At 40.9% G+C, this 20,278-nt stretch overlaps 1 protein-coding gene and 1 long non-coding RNA gene across 3 annotated transcripts in view; one reads left to right on the top strand and one right to left on the bottom strand.

Annotated features, from left to right (window-relative positions):
- tspan9a (tetraspanin 9a) overlaps positions 1–20,278 on the bottom strand; it is a 272,692-nt gene that overhangs the window by 234,354 nt on the left and 18,060 nt on the right. For both annotated transcript variants that reach the window (XM_036126694.1, XM_021316710.2), the window contains exon 2: positions 16,201–16,259. The gene's annotated coding sequence lies outside the window, so the exon portion shown is untranslated. The remainder of the gene's footprint in view (positions 1–16,200; positions 16,260–20,278) is intronic.
- On the top strand, positions 1,866–8,876 carry LOC118557190. The gene is made up of 3 exons (XR_004927692.1): positions 1,866–3,206; positions 4,281–4,391; positions 8,810–8,876. It is a non-coding gene; the product is annotated as an uncharacterized LOC118557190 (long non-coding RNA).

The raw sequence follows: 20,278 nt of genomic DNA on the forward strand, positions 1-20,278 counted from the left end.
GGGACCATGACAAAGTTAAATTCACTAACTGAGCTGACGACAGGCAGGGAAGTAACGATCTAACAGAAACAAGAGTGAACTAACTATCTCTATGATGAACAGAATACTAAATAATCACAAGAAACAAGAAGGAGGAAACAGAATCTACAAAGGAATAAATAATATTAAAAAGATGAAAAACAGAAGGCTAGCTGGTCCCCAGGAACATAATCTAAAAACAAGCTAAACACCCGAGGATCATGACAATAGCGGCTCACAGCGGTGAAAAACACGGTCCTTCATAAACATCACTGTTCACATTTTGTCACATTACAAACTAAAACATCAATGCACTTTATCATGATTTCATGTAACAGACTAACACAAAACAGTGCATAATTGTAACGGGAAGAAGAAATGCCTGGTTTTAAAAATCTTTATGCAAATAAAACTACGAAAAGTACCAACTGTGTTCGTAATAACCCACTTCACACTGGTACCCGTAAACTATGACCACTGCAACCAACTGTCCTTAAAAATCACCAAAACAGAGTTCATATGTGTGGAATTTGAGTATATTATATTTATTTTGCGTAGAAGAATACACATATCAGCTTACAAGAGTTTTAGAAATATGTCAAGCATTGTTGTAAGCCATATAAATGAGACATATTTAATTTTTACGTTAGAAAATAACACCGTAACCAAAATTTTATGAGCTTTCAATCAAACAAAATGTCAGGCTTTTCAAGGTTGTTTACATACGTTGCATAATTTAACATTTCATTAATATTCCAGTTTAAATTCTACAAATCATTTTCTAATTAATGGATCTGAGGTTGCACAGAGGTGAAAGTCCTGTTTACGTGTTAGCATTTAATCCTGAGAATATTCCCAATTGTGGCTTGTAATGGAATCCTGAGGTGAATTTAAACATAATGAGTCATAAATTAAATAAAAGTTCAGAAAATGCATTGTTTACTGTGTTTGTAAATGCCTTCAACTTATTTTAATCAGAGGAAACCTTTCCTGACTCCTTTATTCATAAATTTTGCATTAGAATATTTTTTTCCCCCAAACATAATACAGAAATTCAGACTCTTAACCCAGAAACATCATTATTTTGAAGTATTTTACCGCATCCAGTGGAACATTTCACTATCAGGAAACAAAATCCATTTAATCAATTGCCTGTAAAAGTGCAGGAAAACATTACGAATCTAAGCTCTAAGAGAAAAAGAGGTTCACTTTTCTACAGAACTTCAAAGATCCATCACAAACTTGCTTTAGAGAACCAAACTGAAGGCCCACTGAGTCCCTGAACTCACACATCATTGGAAATCTATGGATAAACCTTAACAGCCAGTTCTAGCAGCAAAGCCTGGGAATCCTACCGAGCAACAGACAGAACTCTTTTGCCGGAGGATTGGACAAGTGTTTTAGATACAAGAACTTAAATCTCTCAGCTGGATACAAAAAAAAGTCTTTACAAGCTGTAAGTCAGGTAGCACTGACACGGGGCAGAGCCAAGCTTTCATTTAGACCCTTCTGGTTTAAATTTAGGAATGGCGTAAGGCAGGACGTAAAACATAACTTTCAGATCATTAACAAGTGTCGCCTATTTGCAGCCTCTGGATGTTTGCATGCCAGAGTAAATGCAAGAACTTCAAACTCCTGGTGCGGCCTTTTGATGTTCGACTGACACACATTAAAAGGGGGATGGGGGGGGGGGGTGTTTAAGGACAAACTGACTTTGAAGAAAGCCACTCTCCACTGAACGAATGACGGGAAAAAGTTAGATTGATTGGAGCTTAACTGGCTGAATGAGAAACATCAGAACAAACATCTGTACATCAATCACGTGAAATCATTCCCATCATAGAACATCGGTTTATGACATGCATGATTGCTTTTGAAATTCAATGTCTGCATAAGCCAGCAGATGCTCCCCGAACGGCGCCTGGAAAATAAAGCGTGGCTGACGCATCGCACACTGTGGCCATGTGATACATCCCACCATGTGGCCATTATGCCCGCTAAGGTAAGTCATATTGTGCCCTGCATGACCGGTGCAAAAAAGGGTAGAGAGGAGTTAAGCAGGGCTGGGAGCTGGAGCCCCCTGAGCCCGCCTGCCTAAGGCTGCGGCTAAATTTAACCCCCTCCAAAGCATCCCGGCACATCACGCTGGGATTCTATTACTCTCCAGCGTCCGAGCATAGAGAGGGAGTCATGTGAAAGCCGGCCACAAGCCTCTGCGGCCGGCTGTGCCCTTCCTGTCCCTTCAGCATTTAGTGCGCTTAATGCAATCCCTCTCCACCCACCTGCCCAGTCACTCTTTATCTGCCACATCCCTCACTCATTCTCAGCCCTTCTATGGCCTGACTCTTCCCTCGCCTGCTCCCCAACTTGTTCCACTCCGACTCTGGCTCCTGTCATCCTGAGCAGGGGTCAGCAGCGTCTGAGCGCTCAGGGAAACGTTGCCTAACGCGATCAATCGGGAGACGGGGGGGTTGAAAGATGCCTCCTGTTACGGGTAGACAGGTGAAGGGGGGGCGGTGTTGGTGGGGGAATGCCCCTGCTGCCGCATCAGGTCACATCACATGTTTGATATCCCACTACGTCTCCTCCATGACCAGAGTGCTGTCAGCAGCTTGGCAGGGGGCTGGGATATATACTCCAGTGATGGTTCACGGGGATGAGGATAAAGTGCTCTGCTCCTGTTTAAAAGCAATCTGTGGCCTAACCCAGAGGCAGGCTGACGTTGCAGGGTCGATCCGGCACGCACATCATCCGCTCTTCCTTGGCCATGTATGACAGTGTTGGTTGCAGAGCCTGAAATAGACTGACATACGTCAATGGGGGCAACGGAGTCATTTGCTATTCCTTTTGAACAGCACGCTTACCCTGACTGAGCAATAAGCAGGGGTAAGCAGAGATCTCTGAAGCCAGCTTATGCAAATTGCAAAGATGATCCAGGACGACGTGAACAGAAAAGGAAACAAGAGAAAAGAAAATATAGAGTGAAATTCTGTTTGAAGCAGGAAGCAACCGGAGCTTTGCAGCACGGAGCTCTGCAGACCTGACCATAAAGCATGCGGCAAACTCCCCTCCTACTCATCTGAGGAGAGCATGACATCTTCACTCCTCATCGGCGCTTTCCAGGGTCATACTGACCTCTAGTGGTGTCGAGGAACACGGGGCTGATGACAGAAGGCCACGAGTGAGAGGTAATTTGTTCTCGATGTAATTTCATCAGAAAATGGATTTTAAGTCAGTAGCTCTCGTCTAGCAGCTCACAGGTAATATGGATAAATGGCTGCTGGGAACAGCTTGTTGCAACTCATGGGCCCCGTGGCCTCCAAGCTTTCCAATTATGTGAACAAAACCCCTTTCTCTCTCTCCCAGTGTCCAAACTTCTTTCTTTCCTTCGCCTTCATCAGCTCTCGAGCTCTCCCCTTAGATTCTCTAAGAAATTTCCTATTTGAACACTATTGATTTTGTGGGCTGCACCCACCGCAACACCCCGACGGAACCGCTCCATTCAGCAGAGGACTCAGGGTGCGACCTGTAGTTGCTGTTTAATGATGTTAGACTCCTGGTGCCCGCCGCAATCCAAAACACCTTTAAAGCACTATGGGTTAGACAACATTTTTTTTTCTTTTTTTGCAGATATGATGTTAAGTTATATTACAATTTATTTTTACAAGCTAGAATATTTTTTGTTGTTTTTCTGTTTTGAACTCTGGTACAGTAGGATTCAGAAGGAAGGACGCAGAAAATCAGAGTTCACTAGAGGGTGTTCTCTGTTGATAAGTCCCTCCACATTACCCATTCATTGATTCATCAACCGTAACCGAAACGGACCAATAAATACCTGAAAAAATCTAAATCCGTACAAGTTGATATAAAATCTACCAAAACCGTGAAACGATGGAAGAGCGTCATCACAGATCCTTCCTACCAGCAGCTGTTAGACTTTTGAACTATCACCGCTCCCAACTACCTCAACACACGTCTAATTCTCTGCTGAGGTCTGTTGTTTTTTATTTCTAAATGCAGATGCATGTGTTTCAAAATCACCCATTATGATATTTTTAATAACTAATAACTGTACAGTATTTTCTTTATGTTGTAAATTTGCTATTTGCTGCTAATTCACCTGAATTTCACCACTGTGGGGCAATAAAGTATCTGTCTATTCTATTCTAGTTATGGTTTGATATAAAGAAGTTAGAGGACCAAACAGTAAAATAATGTCTCTGTGACTCATAATTTCATCTGACTAAATATTTCTATAGCAGTTTGCCTTGCAGGAGTCTTAGGAAAGCAGATAATCCAGGGCCAAACAGCATCCATCCATCATCTATCCTTCCCTAATCCTCGCAGGGCCATGGCAGGAAGGCTGCAGCCAGGTACGCAGAAAATCTACAGGGTCTCCAGGGGTTTGGTGGGTAGTAGAAAGGTTAACATTTCTTCACATCCAGGTGTGCACACAAATTTAAACTGGCCAATTATTCAGCAAGCGAGGGCAGGAGTCAAACAGGGAGTATTAAGAACTGAGTCCATATGCAGCCCAGGTGGTAAAAAGGGCCTTAAAGGGATCCACCATTAGTTGACCATGTTGGCCGAAATATGTTGTCAGTTTCCTATTAACTTAAAAATGCATTTTTTTATACATAAAAACTCATAATTAATTCAGAAATTGTATATTTTTTAACCCATGGAGGTTGCCGCTTTTGAACATGCGCAATGCATGCTGGGTTGATGGCGTAATTAGATCCTACTGGACTGGAACCTACAGAGTTAAAACAGGAAGGCTAACATTACATGAGTTGTTATTTTATCATACTGCGTTTGACTGGTGTAAATTTATAAAATGCCACACACTGTTCAACAGAAAAAATGAGTTGAGTCTTCATCACTTCCCACATGAAAAAATAAAGAGTGCAACGGGAAATTGAGTCATTTGTATGGACAGTTTCATCACAGGTGGCTGTGGGTCACGGACTATAGATTTGGACACCAGTCAAATCAGGTTCTTCTCTATGTAATCCAATAATTGATGGTCTGCAGCACAATCAGAAGGCAACATTCCAGAAATCCACTTTTACCTCATGAGGTTTGAAAAAATGTAAAAATACAAAACATATTCTGGTTTATTTAACATTATATTTCCTGTGCATAACTTACATCTACATATGCATCTTGACGCACTCTCGGCTCCATACTTTAGACCTTGTTCTGACATATGGCATTGATTGTGAAGAATTAACAGTATTCTCTCACAACCCTGTCCTGTCTGATCATTTTTTAATAACATTTGAGTTTAATCTAACTGAATTCTCCACCCCCAAAAGAGGGTTCCATTATAGTAGATTTTTATCGGATAATGCTGTATCAAAACTTAAAGAGTCTGTCCCCTTCTTAATATCCTCAGTATTGCAGAAATGCCCTGTAGATGGCAGCATTGCTGTTTCTTCCCATTCACAAATCGATACCTTTGCTAACAATGTGACTTCCTCATTGCGTTCTGCATTAGACAATGTAGCTCCCTTGAAAAAGAAGGTGATTATTCACATGAAGCTGGCTCCTTGGTTTAATTCAGAGCTGCGTTCCTTGAAGCACAATGTTAGGAAATTGGAGAGAAAATGGCGCTCTACACACCAAGAGGAATCCTACTTAATCTGGAGGGACAGACTATTGTTGTATAACAAGACCCTCCGCAGAGTTAGAGTAGCATATTTTTCATCATTAATTGAAGAGAATAAAAATAATCCTAGATTTCTCTTTAGTACAGTTGCCAAACTTACCCAGAGCCACAGCTCTGTTGATCCATCCATTCCCTTAGCTCTTAGTAGTAATGATTTTATGGGATTCTTCATAAATAAAATTGATGCCATTAAAAATAAAATAATTGGCATCCTCCCAAACATGATTACCTCGTCCTCAGTAAGTGAGGCAGCATTGGAGGAATCTTTAGAATCTGCACAGTGTTTGAACTGTTTAGAAGCAGTAGAGCTTTCTGAGCTATCTAAAATTTTAGCTTCATCTAAACCTTCTACCTGTATGTTAGACCCAATCCCAACCAAGTTGTTTAAGGACATATTCCCTTTGATCAGTGGCACTATTTTAGACATGATTAATCTATCCTTAGTAAATGGATATGTACCACAGGTTTTGAAAGTAGCTGTTATTAAACCTTTACTTAAGAAACCTTCTCTTGATCAAGATGAGTTAGTAAATTACAGACCTATATCTAATCTTCTTTTCTTATCTAAAATTCTTGAGAAAGTAGTTGCTAATCAACTTTGTGAACATTTACAAAGTAATGACCTACTTGAGGAGTTTCAGTCAGGCTTCAGAGCTCATCATAGCACTGAAACAGCTCTGGTGAAGGTCACTAATGATATTCTCATGGCCTCAGATAATGGACTTGTGTCTATACTTGTCCTGTTAGATCTCAGTGCTGCGTTTGATACAGTTGATCACAATATTCTCCTACAAAGACTTGAACATACTGTAGGGATTAAGGGGAAAGCATTAGGCTGGTTTAAATCTTATCTGTCAGACAGATTCCAATTTGTTCATGTTAATAATAAATCTTCCTCAAACTCTAGGGTCACCTGTGGAGTACCACAGGGTTCAGTCCTTGGACCAATTCTCTTTACTATATATATGCTTCCGATTGGCAAAATTATCAGACAGCATGGGATTAATTTCCACTGTTATGCTGATGATACTCAGCTATATTTATCCATAAATCCTGATGAATCCAATCAATTACTTCGACTGCAGTCATGTCTTGATGACATCAAAAGCTGGATGACTTTAAATTTCCTGCATCTAAATTCTGACAAGACCGAAGTTTTAATCTTTGGGCCAGAGTCCTCAAAAAATAAACTTCTTAACCAATCACTTAATCTGGGTGGCATTAACCTGGCCTCTGGTAATAAAGTAAAAAATCTTGGTGTTATTTTTGACCAAGACATGTCATTTAAATCCCATATTAAACAGGTTTCCAGAGTTTCCTTTTTTCACCTCCGGAATATCGCCAAAATTAGAAACATTCTGTCCAGGAGTGATGCTGAAAAACTGGTCCATGCATTTGTTACTTCAAGGCTGGACTATTGTAATTCTTTACTATCAGGAAGTCCACAAAATGCAGTTCAAAGCCTTCAGCTGATCCAAAATGCTGCAGCAAGAGTTCTGATGAAAATCAACAAGAGGGATCATATTTCTCCAATTTTAGCTTCCCTTCATTGGCTTCCTGTTAAATCAAGAATAGAATTTAAAATTCTTCTTCTAACGTATAAAGCCCTTAATAATCAAGCTCCATCATATATCAGAGCCCTGATTACCCCGTATGTTCCTAACAGAGCACTTCGCTCTCAGACTGCAGGTCTGCTGGTGGTTCCTAGAGTCTCTAAAAGTAGAATGGGAGGCAGATCCTTTAGCTATCAGGCTCCTCTCCTGTGGAACCAACTCCCAGTTTTGGTCCGTGAGGCAGACACCCTGTCTACTTTTAAGACTAGGCTTAAAACTTTTCTTTTTGACAAAAATTATAACTAGTGACTCATGTTACTCTCAGCTAGTTTTACTGCTATAGGCTTAGGTTACTGGAGTATATCAGGATCTAATTTTCTCACTATATTGAGTTCTACTGTTCTTCAATTATGCATTATGTGTTGTCATTTCTGCTTTAACTTTCTGTTCTCTCTCTTTTCTCTTCATAGTAGGTACACCTGGTCTGGCGTTCTGTTAACTTTGACATCATCCAGAGAAGACGACTCACCTGCTACTACCATCTAATGTAGAACAGATTACTAGATCAATGTGTGCTTCTGTGCTTTTTTGTTTCTCTTGTTGTGTCTCTGTTCTGTCTTCTGTAACCCCAGTCGGTCGAGGCAGATGACCGTTCATACTGAGCCCGGTTCTGCCGGAGGTTTTTTTCCCCGTTAATGGGTGGTTTTTCTTCCCACTGTCGCTTCATGCTTGCTCAGTATGAGGGATTGCAGCAAAGCCATGTACAATGCAGATGACTCTCCCTGTAGCTCTACGGTTCCCCAGGAGTGAAAGCTGCTTGTCGGGACTTTGATGCAATCAACTGGTTTCCTTATATAGGAAATTTTTGACCAATCTGTATAATCTGACCCAATCTGTATAATATGATTGAAGTTGACTTTGTAAAGTGCCTTGAGATGACATGTTTCATGATTTGGCGCTATATAAATAAAATTGAATTGAATTGAATTGATATTATTTATCGCATACAGAAACATAAATAAATAGAACCAATGAACCAGAAGGTATTTTCTGCGTTGGGTGAGGAGATCCTCACCACTTTCTACAGAGGAACACCAGAGAGCGCACTGACCAGCTGCATGTCTGTCTGGTTTGGGGCCTGCAACACCTCAGACTGGAAAGAGAGCGGTGAGGACGGCAGAGATTACCACAGGGAGAGCGCTTCCCTGCATCCATCACACTTCTTGCAGACACCACCTAACCAGAGCTCAGACAATCATAAAAGACCCCCCCCCTCCCAACACCACCATTATGAACTGCTCTCCCTGCTACCCTCTTGCAAAAAAGTTCAACAGCTTCGAATGCAGAACAGATTCCACAACATCTTCATTCCTCACGTCATCAGACTACTAAACTTTACTATCTGCACCATCATGTGGTCTGTTCATTGTTGCAATACATCCTGCTGTTACACATACTTGCACTAATCATATTGTCTTACACAGAACGTTTTTTTTACAAATGAAATGAACTTTTTTGGTTCGCTGCTACAGTCCTGACAAACGATAGATACCACCTCCTGCTTCAGGAGCTGCATCTGGGTGATGGTTGCTTCCAGCAGGTCTTCGTCTGTCCCAGACCCATGAGGACCTGGACGGGTCGCGTCGGGGGACAGAACAGCCTCTGGGACATTAACAACAGCCTCTGAATCCCCACTGCAGAGTGCCTGTCCATGTGACTTTGGTTAGTAAATCCATCACTGCTCAATAGAAAAATGGCCTAATTGTACTGCCTAAATTTGTTACAAAAAATACATTTTTGCTCCTATTTAAACAAGGAGTACAAGGAGGACACAGGAAACTGACAGAAAAGACAAAGAAGAAATCTTTATTGTCGTTGTAATTGTACATTCCAATGAAATGTGTCTTCTGCATTTAACCCGTCCCTCAGGGAGCAGTGGGCAGCTATCACAGTCCAGGGAGAAATGTGAGGCTGAGGGTCTTGCTCAGGGACCCACAGTGGCAGTCTGCGGGGATCGAACCGGGTACTTGTTCTTCCCAAATCGCGCTGTTTGCATCGCCTGCCGCTAATTCTCTCCTAATTGCGCCTTTACATAACTGGCTAACACGTAAATCACTGACTCCATTCGCCTGTTTCGCGTTCGGTTTGAACTCACCTTAAGTCTCACTACGTCCAAACCTTTAAATGGTAACGCATTTAAACTGTAGTTGTTTCAGAATGGACTTAGTTTGCCTCATTTACACGTTTCAAGAGTTTCCATGAATAATTGGCTTCAAAATGATGGCTTGTTATGAGTCTTACATGCCTGCAGTAACTTTTGCATGAATATCTTAAATAGGTAGAGTCACTGTAACCGTCTCTCCCTGATGAACGTGTGACAGACAGCATGCAAAGAAGCGAGAGAGAGAGACAAAGTGAAGTGGAGAGAAATGCCAACAGGCAGCACTTAGACCTCAGGGCTACCTCACAAGAGACCGCCGTTAAATGTTAAACCTCCACAGCTGGACAGCAGAAAGTGGGAGAAGCTTTGGAAGAGGTGGAGGAGTGGAGGAGGAGCCGTTTAATGAGACAGCTCAGATCTGTAACTAATGTTCAAGTTTTAGAGAAGTTCCAAATCTAATCTAAAGCATAAAATTTAAAATTAAATCAAAACATCCAGCCGACTCATTGTATAACAGACTCTCTGGGTGTATCATTAAATTAAATCAGCAAGTTTTAATAAAGCACAGCTTGAATTTGCATCACAGGTTGTTGAGCTGTAGTCAGCTCAGGGCCCACTCTGCAGGTCAAATGAAAAATATTAAACTCCGCTTCAATTCATTTTCCCAGTGTATATATTCCATATTTATTAGCATAAGCCCAGGTATATGAAACTGCTAATGAAGAGTCACTTCAGTCCATCAGATTTTTGTCCTGTATTATTTATCTGTGAGGTGATCCATCTCCCTGTGAAGGGTATTTGCACCGTGAGCAGCTGTGAGGCATGTTTAAAAGGCCGGCCTGTTCTATTACAGGAGAGAAATAAGATTAATACTAGCTGGAGTCAGCGTGTGTTACCTGCTCATCTGTGCCTAGTCCAGCCTAGTAGGCCTAAAGCAGGACACAGAATTATAACTGGCATTATTACATCATCAGTTAGATTTAGAAACGGACGTAATAAAAATAATGGTGGAGGATAAGAGCAGAGGAGACTGAGATCATTTAGAATTAACAAAAGACTCTAAAAACAATAAATTTAAAAGCTGCTTGAAATTTATGATGTTCTAAAACAACTGGTTAAAAATCTGCTGTGATCTAAACCAGGGCTCTGCAGCCTGTGGCTCTTTACACCTTCAGCTCTGGCTCTTAAAAACTGATCAATGTTTCAAAATCTAAAGGTAATTTAAAATTACTAGCTTTAGGATGCATTTAGTTCTGCAATATGTTTGTAACATTTCCAGAAAGAAAGACACTAATGGTGTGTAGAATGTTTTACTCTAGATAAATTAATTATCTTTTTGTCAATAGGTTGCAAACAACTTGCTTTTTCATTATTTTGATGCCATTTGCTATAAAAATCAAATGTCCAATTGAAGAAAATTATAAAAACTGTTGATCTTTAATAAAAAAAAAAAAACACATTTCCTGTTGTATACTGTAAAAACAAGCTCTTGTTTCAAAGGGATGTGCAACCTTCGTGACTCTAAACAAAATTAGTTTAGCTAAACCGAGGGCAGAAATGGCTCTGCGGGTTGTAAAGGTTGCTGACCCCTGACCTAAACCATCCCATAATATGTCTGGCTGATGTTCAGGGTGGTCGTCCTGCTGGAAGGAGAACCTGCACCTCTTCTGCAGCCTCCAACAGGTTTTCTTCCTGGATTTAGCTCCATCCATCCTTGTCCCTGGTGGAGTAAAGCGCTCCTGCAGCATGATGCTTCCCCTGTCAAGTTTCTCTGAGGATGATGTGCTCATTGCTGCTTTTCTGCAACACAAGGCGTGTTGCATTAAAGCGAAAAGGTTTCAGTGAACAGAACGCCTGCTTCCACGTGCTAACCGGGTTTCCAAAAGGGGATCAGAGTAAAGCAGACTGAATACAAACCCATGCTGTATTTTTTTAGGTTTTGATTTCCCTAGAGGTACACCTACTTCACAGTTATACTCTATTCTGTTCTGATCTGTCACTTAAACTCCTGAGGAAATGAATCCAGCTTTACAGTTGTAACAACACAACTTTTACAGCGGATCACATCCTAAATGGAAAAACAAGTGATCTGATACCGATGCAACAAATCTGGCCGTTCTGTGGACCTTGTCATCCTTCAGCGCCTCCCTGTTTAGATTTGATTGGAGGCCACGCTACTCTTTGAACCCTCCTGACCCTACTAAAAACCAGGCTGTTGTGCTGCGGTCTGCTAACACAGCCATCAAACGCTGAGGCCAGGGAGTCTCGCTGTGAGGAGCAGTGAAGCAAACATTGATGTTTCTGCAGACAGAAACATAGCAGGGCCCGTGAAAAACATCCTTCTTCCCCCTCACCTCCAACCGGCTCGTTCTTCATCCTGCTCCCTCCTCATTCCTCCTCCTCTCACGCAGATTGCTGAACGTTTAACTCCGCTTTCTTACTCCCTCAAATCAAAGCGGGAGGATGACCTACAAATACTAAAAAAACGATGACAACCAGCTGCTGCCAGACAAAGTGCGGGTTTTAAGGTGGCGCCTGTGAGCCATAACCACGGATAACTTTTAGTTATTAACAGTGAAACTCTAATTAAACACGCTGACTTCTTTACACCCAGTTCCCGGTCAACTGGATGTTTATTAAAAATGAAATCAGAGATGCGGTTCTGCAGGAAGGACCGTCAACATTATGGCTGCAAGAAAACTTCAGAGAAGCGCTTTGGCTGTTTCAGAGAGCAGATGAAATGAGACCTTCATGCAAATGTCTTCACCCTAAACGACACAGCCGTGCTGTGCTGGTGGCTCCATCTAGTGTTTAGCAGAATAAATGTTGGTATGAGAAGAGCAGCTGACATCCTACCTTAACCTTAATTTCATGATTTCATAAAAAAACATGAAAATATTTTGTTTGAATGTTCCTCATCTGCATTTTCAGCTCTGTCACGTTGGTCCGACATGAAGAATCTATTTACAGGTTTTATTGTTGCTCCTCATTTATGAAACACCCTGCACATAAGAGAGGCTCCTTCACTGCCCACTTTTAAAACTCACCTAAAAACCTGTTATTCTTCGGCTTTTATCACTAGCGAGACTTAGCTCTCATTTTAAATTAGTTTGTATTGATTCTTTTAAGTGTTTTTATGCATCATCTTTTTATTTAATTTTTTTAGTTGATGTGTTTTAGTTTGTAGCGTTGTACAGCACTTTGTTTCAGCTGTTGCCTGTTTTTTAAGCGCTTTACAAATAAAGATATGGTGTGGTATGGTTTAAATCAAATATGTTGATATGAAATCCTCTGATTCACTAATAAACTCTCCTCTCCTTAAGGAATCAGGACCCAGCGAATAGTTTGACCAGCTAATCAGACACATGATTGCATGGTCTGTGTCGTGACTTGAGGAAACTCCACTTGAGCCGTTTACTTGAGAATCTCACTTGCAGATCTTTAACTCTACCACCGGCTCTGTTTCACACCATCGTTAATTCTTAGTTTGTTTAGTTCATTTAGTCTATATTGTCATACTTATATTTATATTGACTTTTTGTCTCTTATGTAATTATTTCTGCCTTATAGTGTTGCCATGTGATGTTTTTATTCTCCGTATTGCATGATCTGCACCACGGCAACACCATGTCAGGTCAATAAACCAAATTCTGGTTCTGATGATGTAGAAAATGAAATCCCTTGTTGAGCTCATTTACTAGATTAACCTAAGTCTGTGGCTATTACAGCCTGATGCGTTGAGTGAAACGAGTGAAACGAGTGTCTCTAAATTATAGAAATATTCAAAATGTCACCAATCTAATGTTTTCTGGTGACTTTTAATCCCTCCTAAATGTCAGCCTTCAGCCATTCAAGGCTCAAATCAATATTTAATCAGTATCATCACTTCCCAGTTTTACCCTTAAAGCCTGCAGAGCAGGGCTGCATCTCTGACACCTGTACTAAATACACACGTTTCCCTTCACAACTAAATCTAAAATATTTTATCAAAGGTTCCAGCTGAAGTTTTAAAATCAGGTTCATTAAGACCTAGAATGGCCACATGGCGTCTGTGGATTTAGTTTTTAAATAAGGGGAGCAGAGAACAATCTAAAACCCTGGCCATTTGTTTCTATCCCTGTTTGACTCTAAAAAGGGGGAAAATAGTGAGCAGAATACAAAAAGCCAAAGTCAATAAGCATGACCAAAAAGCTTCCCCCGAGGTAAAGCATTGGACTGCTTGCACAAGGATTTATCGAGGCGACTTCGGACTATTAATTTCCTCTTCTGCCTTCAGAAAAGGTCTGTTCAGAGTAACTAGTCTCTGTGGACCACCTCCTTTATTACTCTGAGCTAATGGAGTCGCCACCACAGGGATGACAGCTCTACCGGGTTTTGTCAAGAATAAGGTCAATAGTTGGAAATAAAGACATTTTATCTAATGTCTCCAGAGCTGAGCAGCGTAACTTTTTTTTTTTTTTTTAAAGCGGCCTACTGCCCCCTAAGGGATGGGTTGAATGCAGAAGACAAATTTGGTTGGAATGTACAACTGCAGTGACAAATAAAGGTTTCTTTCTTTCTTAATATCCGCCGTGTAGCCATTTTCAAGCAGGAGAAATGAATTTGCTTCTTGCTTAGAAAAAAAGCAAATGCATTCCTGCTGAACCCAGAACCGGTGCCAGAGGTCGCTGCCATACTTCACAGTCCACTCTCGTCCCTGAGCAGCTGGACCTTAAGATGCTGAGCCTGGCTTTAAACTCTTTGAACACATAGTTTTGGAGCAGAGGGGTCCTGAGGGGTTTCATTACTGCTTACTGCTGACGAGGTACTTTGTCCTTAACAGCAGGACTAAAAACTAAAAACTAAAAACCACCGAGAAGATTTCAGCCTGATGCATGGGCCAAAACCAGAACACCTCCTCGTTTTTTCTTAGAAAACCTCTTTCAGTTGCATTTCATCTCATTATAGGTGAGCAGCTCATGCATTCCTCGTGTCTCACATCTGCAGCTCTCACGTTTTCTGAATATTAAAAAGCTCCATGTGATACCATGTCTGTGATGCTCTGCATAATTCTGAAACATTAGCTTTAAGTTGCTTTTTACACGTCGGATTGAGCCAGTTTAGGTTGATGGGAAATGTTGTGATATCGGCATTTTTCTGTGATCGTTTCTTGGTAGAGGAATCCAGCAAAGCAATAGTTTTCCAGTTTGGAAGTAGTGATGAATTTAACTGTGATGGACTGACCGTGCCACACCAATGACCAGAATAAGACAAACAATAGATGGCGAGTCGCACCTGTTTGAAAGAAAGGTGAATTAAAATAAATAAATGCCTTTATCCATCCACATTACAGTCTAGAATAGCAATTCTGAGAGTCTGGAGGCTGATCCACTCTAGAGTCAACCCAACGCTTAGTTTTAAGACGCTGATGTGGGAGAGACCATGAGGCAGGAGAAAAGCTCGGGGACTTTTGTTTGTACTCGACTGTTTGGAAGCCCAGAGAAAAGCCGTGGTAAGCAGAATTATCTGAGCGTATCAAGCGAGCCGACATTAGCCCAGCAACTCAGCAGCTCCCTGGGCAGAGATCTTCAGCAAAGTGAGAGGCACGTTTACTCAAGATTCTCTGAGGATGGAGGCAGTTTTAGACACACAGCGTTTCTGAAAACAATACCGTTGGTTTCTAAAGCCCGGTTAGCGCCGTGTTGGAGCAGAAAGTCTGCCGGGTTGGCTACAAAATATCGTTTGTTGTCAAATAAACAGAAAAGACATGATGACTGGACACCGACCACAGCAGACCACCTGATAATATAAAGTGTCAGTTTTAGTTTCATATTTAAGCAGACAAAATTAATTATCACTAATATTGTTACATAAAATACTAACATGTTACAAGCTGGATGTTTGGTTTTAATAATAAATCAGAGATGGAGCTTTGAAAATGAAGTTTGCTAACCGTTTTCCTACATTAGCGACGTGCAGCACGTATCAACGTCTAATTAGATTTCTTGGTCTGAATAACCTGAATGCTGATGTCTCATGAATTCATATTTTATCTGCTTAACAAAGACTTTTTTAGACAACTGAAACATTTAGAAATTCTTCACCACATCCCTAAGCATTATCATGCTTGCACATTTAATATGTCATAAATTAGTTTTTGTTACTTTGAAAAGAAATTTAAGGAAAACAATGCAGGTTAAGGAACATATTTTATTTCTCTTTGGGATTAATTAAGCTTTTTTTGAATTTTGAACATTCAAAAGGAGCAGAAACTGTTTGCACTTCTTCTTCCTGCTGACTCTTCGCTTACTGTACAAACCAAAGCTGCCGGCATTCCTCTGGATTTCACTGGAAGGTCTGCTGCGTATAACTTTACTGGTCGTGAGCAAACATGTGCGGCTGAGTAAGGAGCCTTTTCCTGTTAGGTGGGCAGGAAACAAGCCCACACCGCAGCAACAACTCAGCCTTAAAGAATCCGTGATTTGTTCCCCGGAGGCCATTTCCTGCATCGTCTATTGTCTCTTCAGTTACAACACCAACAATCAAACTGGAAACGTGAACCGCCCCCCTCAGAAAGATATAGTGTTTGTTACCGTTGTGTTAAAGTAAATAACTTTTTTTTCCCGTCCGTTCCCACTTTAAGAAATTCACGCAGGCATCGGTGGTTTCCAGCCCAGCGAAGCAAAGCCTCGGCAGAGAGATTTATTGTGAAAAACAATAACTCCGTGTTGACTTTGGATGGAGACGGTGAAGGTTTGGAGCAACGCAAAGCTATAACTAACAGGAACGCAGAGTGGGACATGAAGTCAATCTCTTACCGGCACAGATGTGGTCTTGCAGTCAGAAGGATCGGTCCCGGCGGCTCGACTGTGACCGTCTGTCAAACACAGGAAGGAAAACAGGGACTGAGAACAACTCCTGGCTTAAATCAACTTTCTGTGCGTGTGAAGAAGTGGACTGAAAGCTGATGGCTGCCTCTGCTGAAAGGCTGGCTGCTGAAGGAGAAATGAAAACATCGACCAGCCTGTAAAACATGAAAGCAGCATCATGATGAAAAGTGTCGTACCAAACAGCAGCAGCCCTGACAGCAGTTAGCGGGTTTAGGGTGCAATTCCTTTCTGACATTCGAATAATAAAATCAGTCATTTAAAATCACATTTTGTTTTTACTCTGAGTATCTCTGTCTCAAATTAAACATTTCTTGATGAAAAAAATATAAAAAAAAACAGAATAACTACACGGCAGTAAATACTTTCACATCATTGTATTGATATCGGGACAGTCCCGGTTATGCAAGTGCTCTGAAGAATAACCGCAGTGGGAGGCTTTTATTTTATGTCTCCATTGCAAAGAGTTTCCTGGTTGGTAAATCTCTGCTCAGTTTTAATGGCGCTGCCTCATTAGTAAACGCGTGGTTTGAGGATTTCAATGTGAGGACGTTTTTACAAAGATCTGCAGCTTATCTCCCACTGACAGCAGCGCTACTGTCAGAGCTGCTGTTGTTTTGTACGGCAGCATTCATCACGATGCTGCTTCCATGTTTTACAGGCTGCTTTTCTGTCCTTCAACAAGCAGCGCTGTAGTTCAACCCACTGACTAGCTAAACATTGTAAAGCTGTGGTGGGTGGTGATAAAATAAATATGTTTTAATAGGGGGTCAGGGATTACAACACAACAGAAAAAACTGTACTTAAATAAATAATTGAATAATACTTAAATAAATCCGTCCACGGTTACTTCCTCCATCACAAGCCTTGTAAATTTATTGTTCAGTAAATGAATGACAGAATTTTCGTCTGCTGCGCCATCATCTCCTGTCTTCTCGTTGTCTTGTCCAATGGAATGTAGTTTGTATAAATTAAATCTTGGATCATATCTTATTTTATCCTAATAAATTAAAGCAGATTCTTTTTTCTCCATGGAACCACAGAAGAATCAATCCAGATTGATTCTGCAGCTCTCCATGGTCACTGCATCATCGTGTCTGTGCCCGAAACAACAGCCATCTCCTGCCTCAGTGACCACCGTCCTGCTGCTCTGACCCCCGTCATCATGAGGTGCTTCCAGAGGATCCTCCTGGAATCAAAGACGCCGTCCCTGTTGGCCTGGACATCCTGCAGTTTGTCTACAGGGAGAGTCAGAAGATGCTGTCTCGCTGCCACGTCACTCAGCTCTGACCCACCTGCAGCAGCCCAACACCTGTACGGATGCTCTCCATGGACATCAGCATTCAGCACCGTGCTGCCAGACATGCTGGCTCTGAAGCTCCACAACCTGGGAGTATCTCCTGGATCAGTGACTTCCTCATCAACAGACCCCAGGTGAGGATAGGGAACATCTGCTCCACTGATCCTCAACACTGTGATGACTTTTCTCATATCCCATAATAACGAGTCCCACTACAGAGAGGAGGTTGACAATCTGACACCATGAAGCTCCAGGAACAACCTGATGCTGGACACCACCAACACCAAGGAGGTCATGGTGGACTATAGGAGGTCCAGGAGGACTGAACACGCTCCTCTCTGCATACAGGGTGGCGTCCCACTTCCACCAGGTAAACAATTCAGGAAAATTAAATCAAAAACTGATTAAAAACTTAAAATCAGCTTCTTTCCCAAAGCTGTGAGGGCTATGGCCCCCTGCAGGGAACCGATAAACCACCAGCCCAGTTCATAGACTGTTACATGTTTGCATTCCTGCTGCTGCTCCCACTGGGTCTTGATTGAGAATTATTACACATGCTAATGTCTATTTACACACTTCTAGTTTCTTGGTGACGGTTTGTTTGGACATCTATGCAAATTGTACAGTTCATTGACTTGAACATTTAACTTTTGCAAATGACTATTTGAACAGTCTAACTTCTCAGGGAGAGTTTGTCTGATACAGTTTACGGTGTGACGGTTTTGATTGATTTTTCTAGGTTTGTAGGTCTGTTTTTTTTATACCTATAGGGGTGCCAGTCAGGTATCCCTCCTGACAAGTAGGATTTTAAGTTGTTTTTTTTTTTACCAGTCACACAAGGACCATACACTTCAAGGTGTAGACCCTTAAATACAATGAATGACAAACAATTGTTTTACACATAAACACCAACAACAAAAATGTTTGTTCCACAGTCTTTTATATTTTTTAAATGTCCATTCAAAAACAAATTCCTTCCCCACAAAAAAAGAAAAAAAATGTCCTTGTTTCCTCCCAAGATGGCAGGCTCCAACACAAATTGCCCCACAGCAAGAGCTGTGAATAAGCAGAAAATACATAGGAACCCATACACAATTTAAATTTTACAATACACCAGCAATATCACAACACCACAAACAAAACATACAAAAAAAAAAAAAAAAAAAAACTTACAGAACAGGAGATGGAAATCTGGCACACAGCAGAAGTAGGAACAGGTTTTCTTTTGTTGCTTTCACTGGACAAATATATTTACATTTATTTTAACTTATTTAAAGGAGCACTGTGGTTAGTTTTGCTTAATTTTAGGTTTTTGAATAATTCTAAAACTTACGGGAGATTTTGTATCTGTGACGTCATCAGCTTCAGGTGACACATCGGCAGGACAGGAGCACAGAAGTGGATGTATTATTTAGATTTAAAGGATAGATTTAAAGGATGAAATCTATCCAGCAAAAAGAACTCAGAAAACAGAGCCTGAGGGGTTAAACAGCCTCGGATTAATTTTTTTTAAAGCCTCTGTCTGGTCACGGTTGTCTCTGTCTCTTGTCTGTTGAGACACTGACATTTTTTAAACTGCAGTCGGGAGCCATCTTGAACTGTGGACAAGTCAGGTGAGTGCATGTGGTTGGGGGCGTGGCCAGGGCGTGTCTTGGGCTGTCAGGGGACAGGAAGTTAGAGGGGGAAAGAGGAAAACGGTGCAGCCAGCTCTGTGCAACAAGCAGGTTGTCACAACGGTGATTTATATCGTTCTGCAAAGTGACTGCTATCTGTCTTTTTTTTACTTTTAAAAAGCATTAAAATAATATCAGAAGCCTATTTGCAAACATTTTAGCTCGTTAGGTGGTGTTCTCGGTGAATTCAACTTAAACAATATGTCTTGATTCGTGTCTGTGTGTTATATGTGAATCTAATCTGGTGTCTCACCAAAATGTCCCCGTCTCTGGAACTACTGTATGTTAATGCCTGGTGCAGATTGTCCTCCATGCATCATAAGTCACCTGTCCTGTCTTGGGGCGGGCCTCCTTAGTTAGTGAGGTTTGTTCAGCATACTATTTTAGTCTCAGCGCCTCATTTTAATACGTTGTTCACTTTTCTCTAGAGTCTTCTAGAGAACAAACAAAAGGGAAAACTGGCATATTTTGGTAAATGACAGTCAAAAATATTCCTGTTTTGGTAGTTGCTCAAGAAAATAAAGTTAGAAACCCTCCTATATCACCTTATACTAGCAAAGAATACCTTTAAACCTGTTTGTCACTTCCCATGTATGATAGGGAAATGTTTATAACATCCAACTCACATTAGAGTTTAAATGTATAAATGCTCTTGTTTAACTATTAGCTTTTGGGTGAAAGAAAAAATTATACAACAGGTTTGAAATATTTTTGATGTCTAATCATTAAATCGGCGCAATTATTGTTGAAAAATTATGTTCCTACAATCAGAAATTATGCTGGAGATTTTTACCGTTCAGGTTAATTCTTAACTTGTGTTTTATGATTCTCCGTCTGGTTTTGGTTATGTTTCCCTTGAGAAATATTTATGAATGCAATAAAGTTTATTGAAGTGATTTTTTTTAAGCCAAATATTAAGGTAGAAGAGGGAAAATGGAAACAAGGAGTTAATCTTGGCTGGAGATCTGGAATTTATGTATTTAATTTTCCTAAAAGTGTCACTAAACACATAATCATCAGCAGATCATTAGTTTTT

Source organism: Fundulus heteroclitus, chromosome 2, assembly GCF_011125445.2.
Source record: "Fundulus heteroclitus isolate FHET01 chromosome 2, MU-UCD_Fhet_4.1, whole genome shotgun sequence".
Taxonomy (NCBI): domain Eukaryota; kingdom Metazoa; phylum Chordata; class Actinopteri; order Cyprinodontiformes; family Fundulidae; genus Fundulus; species Fundulus heteroclitus.